Genomic DNA, 8995 nt, shown 5'->3' with positions numbered 1-8995 from the left:
GAGACAGCAGCAAGGATGGGGCTATACAGCTGCCTTGGCAGAGCCAATCCAGTGCTCCAACCAGTGTGCTCATGCAGCCCTGGCCTCACCTGTATTTTGCCACACCCTCTCTTGCAGTGATGCTCCTACTTTTAAACTCTATGCTCTGTGTCTGTGACCAGATGTGCCTGTTAACTTCAAGACTGGTTCCAAGTTTGGCCTGTGTGGCTTAAGCAAGCTATCTTTGTGTTTCCATACAGATAATTCAGAAACATTTACCACTTTGGAATTTAAGATTCACCGCCTGTGTTTTCTAACTGTTGTATGGAAAAGCACATTAATATGAGCTTTGAAGAATTTGTAAGTAAACAACGCTTAACTTGCCAAATGTGTGGTCTCTTTCTATGCTAAGGGAAGTGGGGGGGAATTTGGAAGCAGCTTAGAAGGGGATTTATTTTAAAGGTCTAACAGCCTATATTTCCACGCTTCACTTTGCTGCATACTTTGTGATTTTGAATCTTGTGGGGGAAAGGGCTTCTGTCACCCAAGAGGACTTGCCCCAAACCTGGATCTAGCAGGTCATCTTTGCCACTTGTGCTCTAGTCATCGTCAAGCTTTTTCCTTTTCTTTACTTCCCTGGTATACCAGGGATCAGAATGGAATCTACAGTGCTGGAGACGGTGCTTGTGGCAGACCATGACAAGAGCTCACAGACAAACAAATAAACCACAGTTTGTTTCGCCAAATCTTGGTTAGCTTTCCAGCTGCTCTTGCCTCATGGTGAGCATCTTGAGTCAGGTGGGCCAGCAAACCACAGTTAAGAAAAACTATTGCTCTCTGGCATCATCATCAATTTATTTATTTATTTTTAATAATTTTAATTAAATTTTCCATTTTAACAATCCAATCAAATCACATTAAATATTCCAAATTATACAAATACATATCATATAGTCCAAATATTCTGCCATATTATAAATTTTTGTTGGGGCTTCCCATGCTTCAAGTTCAGTGGGGTTCCAATCATCTTACGTTTCTACTGCCTTGAGTTTCCAATAGTTCCTTCTTTAAATCTTCCTGTTGTTATCCTTCCTTCTTTCGTGGCCTCTGAGCTGTTTCCACAGGCGAGTTGAATTAAACAATAATGTGCTTCTGTGTGAAATTTGTATGACTCTCCTTTTTTTTTTTTTTGCAGCTGGTAAGTCTGTTATTTGCAGAATATCCTCACACGCTGGTGTTTATGCCAAATCAATCCAAAAGTCCTTCTCCGGTGGCCATCTTCACTCAGTTCCGATAAAATAAAATCTGGGTGTTTGCTCATTAATTTTCTCAGACAGGTTGCATCAAACATTAGTCTTTCTAGGGGAGATTTGCCAAATCGGACTTGAAGTACAGATATAATAACAAATTAAGAGCCCACCTCCCCCAAGACTGTTTATCTCTGCAACACGTCCTTCCCCCATAATGGCGGATCCCAATTAAAAATGCGTCACATCATCCTCAGAATCCATCCAAAGTTTTTTTGTATCTCTCCAGCAGCTAAAGAGACAACATCATCAATTTATTATTTATACCCCGCCCATCTGACTGGGCTTCCCCAGCCAAACCATAGTTAAACAAGCTAGGGCTTATAAGTCAGAACAAACCACTGCATCACATTGTTGAGAAAACAAACCGGTTCATCTGCTGGGCTGGGTTCAAACTTTCAGACAAAGCCTATCATGGCTTAGTGTTACGGACAAATCAGGCCACAGTACAAATACCAAACACTTGTGACAACAAACATTTGTTTTGTTACATAATTTGAAATGAGTACTCCAACTTAATTATTAAAATTAAGTCTATTAGTTCCCTGTGGCATAGAAGCCAAATGCAGAGTCTCTCATCTCAAGCATCCTCTAAATAGCTGTAATGCAGGATGCCTTACTCCCTAATGTATCCAGTGTTGTTATTACAAACAAGCTTTATTAATGTCATGTTATCTACACTGTTGAATTGGTGCTTCTCCCTGGGCAGCAATTAATATTTGTGTTTCATGCCAAACAAATAATTTTGTGTGTGTGTGTTCCATTTCCACTACATTAACTAATACATAGCTCAGGAACTGACTGTATCTTAATAAACCTTTCTCCTGGAGGCTATTTCTTTTTTTAAAAAAAGAGAAGCAACAAGGGTGGAAAATTTAAAAAATAAGAAGAAGAATATTTACTTAGGCTAGTAAAATGATATCATTAATGAATTTCAGGGATTTGTTTTGTTTTTTCTTTAACTGAAAAAACTTCTTAAGCTGTGCCGAACCATTCCTGTGATTTATAGGGTAGGATTACGGTTTGAAATTAATTCTCCCAGCAAATGCCACACTACTGATCTACAAGCTATCGCTTTTCATACTATTACAGTGGCATATCTACACTACAAAGGTGTTAATTTTCTATGGGGCTGATCTGAAGGAAGGTTCTATTTCATGGAACTTTTTGTTAGAATTGAACCGATTTTCAGTGATGTTTCTAGGGCTTTTTGTGAAAGGACTGCCAAGGTGTTCATTCTGTCATCCTTGAATGTTTGTGGTACCTGATTGGCTAGGATTACATATGCTACCTGTACAGGAAGTTTTCTCATCTCTTTGGATAGGCTCCATTTGCCCTTAAGAGATGTCAGCAAATAGTCAAATCTAACTGTTGTATAGCATCATGGTCTGATATGTGACTCCTGATTAGCTGTGATAACTTGAGAAGGAATAAGTATCTATATGATGCGCAGGTGAGGAAGTCTGTGGAAGTGGCAGCAAATGGGAGGACAGTGATTGCAAAAGCACCTAGTAAACAGTGTAAAAAAACACCTGCCTTTTTAATTACAGTATTTGCCATTCCATCACTACATCTGAGCCAAAAAGTATGTTGAGAACATTCAGCTCAGCCCTAGTTCTACACAGAAATGTTAAGAATTATAGTTTGGAAAAGGTGCTGATATTTCTCTGTGAGAAAACCCTCACCATAGAACTACAGTTCCCATTGACCCGTGGCAAGAGGAAATGAATGTTAAAACAGGAAGTCTGCAGGGTAGATATGCAAGAAGAATAGCAGGAAGAATTGTTTCATGCTTCCTGAAATATTCATGACAGAGTTTAAATATTAGCTTACTAAACTGTTAGCAGGCGATAGCAGGGCATCAGATCCCTCTCCCGCCCCTCAAAAGCCCACCTCCAATCAGAAATTGCTACATAGTTGTCTTAAAACATCACCCCTTGAACTTTTTTCAGTCCAAGGTCATTTATATTTGCTAAGGGGGTAAATCAGGAAATCCAGTGAGTTAAAAGTGATTTATTTTTTGTAAAGAAGCTAAAATAAAAATAGGGTCCCCTTTATTCCATCTGTGATAAGTGAGCATCTCACCTAAATATTAAAATGGTTGCTATAGCTGGGTACTAAGAATTGACATTTCTATTAAGAAATACAGATGCCTTGTTCTCATGGGAAACCTCTCCTTAACCTTTTTATTATTATTATTGTTACAATCCCTTGCAAAGTAAATAGAATCCATGTAGATTGTATGTTTCATAAGCATATATTAACTGGCTGTTTCTCTTTCACGATTGGAATGTGAAACTAGTGTGGATGGGTGCAAATATGCCTTTGCTCAAGGAGCAGATGTATTGGTAACGTCCGGCTGATCAAAGTTACATTTAAAGTTTTAACTTTTCAGGCCTTAAAATGGAAATCGTTTCCAGAAGAACTATTCACTGGAGTTTCTGCCATGAGTGAAGATAACAAAGAGAGCTTTAATAAGCATAACATGCTGGCTGCAAAGAGATTCCAGCTCTCTAATGTCTGCTTGTGAATTTCTTGCTTAAAATCCTTCCTTTTTCAACTATTTAAGAATCGTATTATGTCAAATAAAAAAAGGCTTGGTAGATGACTTTTGCAAGGCTTGGTCGTTTTCCATTCTTCACATTCACGCTGTACAACTGAACTATTGAAACATGCTTAGAAGCAAAAAAAAAAAAAAAAAAAAAAAGGGAATCTACATATACATACCAAATGTGCCTCGCAGTTCAAGGTTTGGAAACCCAAGAGTCCTCACTTGCTAACAATTGCTCATTTCCCAGCATTGACATCTTCTGAGCGACATGGGGCAGGGGGAAGCTGTATGCTTTGGTGGTGAAAACAAAAGCTTGGGATCAATTGAGGGTTGTTTCTAAATCTTTAATATCCATCCTTATTCTCTCCGTTGCTGGGATTCAGCTACCACGGTACATGCAATCATCTTTCACCACAATTTGTGAACCTATTCCTGGGACGGTGTGAAGAATAGGACATTAGACTGCTCCTTAAACAGAGATGATCTCTTGGAGTTCCCAGACTTCCTTTTATTCCCCAGCATGATGCTAATCAGTATATTAGACTGATAGAAGTAGGGGTGAGAGGGGGAATCATCTGCCCCTGCTACTTCTGGTGCTTGCAACATAACAGAAGGAAAGGGAGAATTGTTTGGGGGAGGGACTGGTTGAAAAGCTTTTGGGTACAGTGAAGGCTGAGAGGGAGGGATAGGGTACAGTTTCTCAAAACCTTCAGAGTGGCGCAGAAAATGTCCCAGGTTTTCCTGATTTTGCCCTACAGGAAGAAGAAGAAGAAGAAGAAGAAGAAGAAGAAGAAGAAGAAGAAGAGGAGGAGGAGTTTGGATTTGATATCCCGCTTTATCACTACCCAAAGGATTCTCAAAGCAGCTAACATTCTCCTTTCCCTTCCTCCCCCACAACAAACACTCTGTGAGGTGAGGGAGGCTGAGAGTTGCATACATAAAGAATGTCCTATCCTTCTTTGGTACCAATTGGCCCACCATGCCTAAGAGAAAAGCTTCCGGTTTCTTTAAAAACGTCCACTTAAGGACTTTCTTAATTTCATTATAGATCATTTCCCAGTAGGCTTTAATCCTTGGGCAGGTCCACCAAAGGTGGTAGAAGGTTCCTTCCGACTCATTGCATTTCCAGCATTTGTTATTGGGCAAATGGTAAATCTTTGCAAGCTTGACTGGGGTCATGTACCACCTATATATCATTTTCATTATGTTCTCTTTTAAGGCACTACATGCCGTAAACTTAATACCAGTGGTCCATAACTGTTCCCAGTCAGCAAACATGATGTCATGACCTATATCCTGTGCCCATTTAATCATAGCTGATTTAACCGTTTCTTCTTGTGTATTCCATTTCAGCAGCAAGTTATACATTCTAGACAAATTCTTAGTATTGGGTTCTAACAGTTCTGTTTCTAACTTTGACCTCTCCTTCTGGAATCCTAATTTCCTGTCTTGCTTAAATGTCTCATTTATCTGATGGTAGTGCAACCAATCTCGAACTCTATGCTTTAGCTTATCATAACTCTGAATTTTTAGCTTTTCACCCTCTTGTTCTAAAATTTCAGAATATTTTGGCCAGTCAGGGTCCATATTAAGTTTTTTCACTGCCTTAGCTTCCATTGGTGACAACCACCTGGGGGTTTTACTTTCCAACAAATCTTTGTATCGATTCCAGACATTATACAGTGCTTTCCTAACAATATGGTTTTTAAAACCTCTATGCACCTTTACCTTGTCATACCATATATATGCATGCCAACCAAAGTTATTGTCATACCCTTCCAAATCCAAAATGTCTGTATCCTCAAGAAGTAGCCATTGCTTCAACCAGCAGAATGCTGCCGATTCATAATAGAGCCTTAAGTCTGGCAGGGCAAAGCCCCCTCTATCTTTTGCATCCGTTAAAATCTTAAATTTTATTCTGGGCTTTTTGCCCTGCCAGACAAATACCCAAAGGATTCTCAAAGCAGCTAACATTCTCCTTTCCCTTCCTCCCCCACAACAAACACTCTGTGAGGTGAGGGAGGCTGAGAGACTTCAGAGAAGTGTGACCAGCCCAAGGTCACCCAGCAGCTGCATGTGGAGGAGCGGGGAAGCGAACCCAGTTCACCAGATTGCAAGACTACCGCTCTTAACCACTATACCACACGGGCTCTCTGGAAATCCACAAATACCTTTGAAAAGCACACCCATCTCTACTGCAAAGTCATAAAGGTGTTCAGATTGACAGGCTCTTTGTGGGAACTCCAGAAAATGCCATCAGGGAATGTGGCACAATACAGCGTGCTATAAGCCAATTTCCTTCTAACCTCTAAGCCCATGCCTACGGTGACTGTGCTGCTGCTCCCACCACCAACTTAGAAAGCTGCCACATACCGAGAAAGACCATTGGTCCATCTAGCTCAGTATTCTCAAGACTGACTGGCAACGGCTCTCCAGGGTTTGGGGCAGGAGTACTTCCCAGGACTGTCTGAAGGTGCTGGGGCCTGAACCTGGGATCTTCTGCATGCAAAGCATGTCTCTAGCCCTGAGCTATGGTCCTTCCTCACCACTTCGAAGATGTGAAAAGAGGAGGAGGAAATGTGTTTTGTGGATAGGAGCTAATGGAATGGTCTTGGAAGCAGGGGAGGAGGAAGCTAGGAATCTGAGGACTTGTTCACCTCACTTTTGCTCTGATGGGGGCCTTTGTTAACTCCTCAAAATTCATCTCCAAGACTGAGCTCAGAAAACGTCACCAGAATCCCAACCACTTACCTGTATAGCAACATAAGAGGAGGCTGCTGGATCAAGCCAATGGTCCATCTTTTTAAAAAAATTATTATTATTATTATTATTATTATTATTATTATTATTATTATTATTATTAAAATAATTCAACATTAATACATACATATTACGAATATACAAACAAACATACATTTCATACAATCCTTAAAAATATTCATACATACCCGCACTCAATCCCACAGATACTTCCTTTTCCCACCACCATCCCTCACCCCTCACCACACCCTTGTGTTAGACTTCCAATCTACTCAATTGCAATTTCTTTCCACTTCTATTACTTTCTTTCACACACTTTTAAACCAACTTTTCTACTTCTTTTTCTGTTACACATTGTTATCCATCTTATTTAGTATTTCAGTATTTATAACGGAACTTATTTATTCCAATAGGAGTTCTGTTTTTTCAATATGACTGGAGGACTGGAAGGTGCCAATGGCCCATCTAGTCCAACATTCTATTCTCACAGTGGCCAATCATCTGCCTATGGGAAGCCCAAATGTAGCATCTGAACATCTCGTTTTGACATTACAGGAGCCAATAGCTAAGTACTAAGAGAGCATTAGAACTAATCCAGGACTTTGGTCAAGTGGCAGGATTTAAGTTAAACAAGACAAAAACTAAGGTTTTGGAAAAAAATCTGACCCCGGTCGAAAGAGAAAGTTTCAGAAGGAGACAGATTTAACATTGGTAAAGAAGGTAAAATACCTGGGGGTGAATATGACTTCTAAGAATGTTAATTTATTTAAAGACAATTATGAAAAATGCTGGTCAGAAGTGAAAAAAGATTTGGAAATTTGGACAAACTTGAAGCTTTCCTTGCTAGGCCGAATTGCTGTTATTAAGATGAATGTACTGCCGAGAATGCTGTTTTTGTTTCAATCGTTGCAAATTATTGATAAGATGGATTGTTTTAAGAGGTGGCAAAGAGATATCTCCAGATTTGTCTGGCAGGGCAAAAAGCCCAGAATAAAATTTAAGATACTTACGGATACTAAAGATAGAGGGGGATTTGCCCTGCCAGACTTGAAACTTTATTATGAATCAGCAGCCTTTTGCTGGTTGAAGGAATGGCTACTTCTTGAAAACACAGACATCTTAGATCTTGAAGGTTATGATAATGCATTTGGATGGCATGCATATTTGTGGTATGGCAAGGTTAAAGTACACAAGGCTTTTAAAAACCATATTGTCAGGAAAGCATTGTTCAACGTATGGTCGAGATATAAAGATTTTTTGGAAAGTAAAACCCCAAGGTGGCTCTCACCTATGGAAGCGAAAGCTTTGAAAAAACTTAACATGGAGACTAAATGGCCAAAGTATTGGGAAATTTTGGAAGAGGAAGGTGATAAATTGAAATTGCAGAGTTATGAGAAGCTCAAAGATAAGGTGCGAGACTGGCTACATTATTTTCAAATAAGAGAGGTTTATAACCAAGATAAAAAAGTGGGCTTCCAGGTGGAAAAATCAAAGTTAGAGACAGAATTGTTAGAACCCAATGCCAAGATATTGTCAAGAATGTATAATTTGCTGTTGAAATGGAATACTGAGGAAGAAACGGTAAAATCTGCAATGATAAAATGGGCACAAGATATAGGATATAACATTATGTTTGCTGACTGGGAGAAGTTGTGGACCACCGGGATTAAATTTACGGCATGTAATTCCTTAAGAGAGAATATTATGAAAATGATGTACAGGTGGTACATGACCCCAGTCAAGCTTGCAAAAATCTATCATCTGCCCGACAATAAATGTTGGAAATGTAAAGAAACTGAAGGTACATTCTTTCACCTCTGGTGGACGTGCCCAAGGATTAAGGCCTTCTGGGAGATGATATATAATGAACTAAAAAAGGTACTTAAGTACACCTTCCCTAAGAAACCAGTGGCCTTTCTCCTGGGCATAGTCGGCCAATTGGTGTTAAAGAAGGATAGAACTTTCTTTATGTATTCAACAGCAGCAGCAAGAATCCTCATAGCAAAGCATTGGAAGACACAAGATGTACCCACTCTGGAAGAATGGCAGATGCAAGTAATGGAGTATATGGAGTTGGCGGAAATGACTGGCAGAATCCGAGACCAGGGAGAAGAGTCGGTGGAAGAAGACTGGAAGAAATTTAAAATTTATCTACAGAAACATTGCAAAATTTTTGAATGTGAATGATGTTGGAATGAAACGAAGTGGTTCTAGCAATATGATTAGAAGTTACAATATGTGAGGAAAAATGACTAAGGGTAAAATAAGAGGGTATGAATTTGCTGAACAAATTTGTAAATGGAATACAAAAAAGGGAGGTGTGAGGAAGTCATGAAAATAAGTTAATGAGTGGTACGATATTTGAAAGAGTGATTTTTTAATTTTTTCTTTTTAAATT

Source organism: Podarcis erhardii (genome assembly GCF_964252035.2).
Source record: "Podarcis erhardii genome assembly, chromosome: 2".
NCBI lineage: Eukaryota > Metazoa > Chordata > Lepidosauria > Squamata > Lacertidae > Podarcis > Podarcis erhardii.
Note: the sequence above shows the minus strand (reverse complement) of the source record.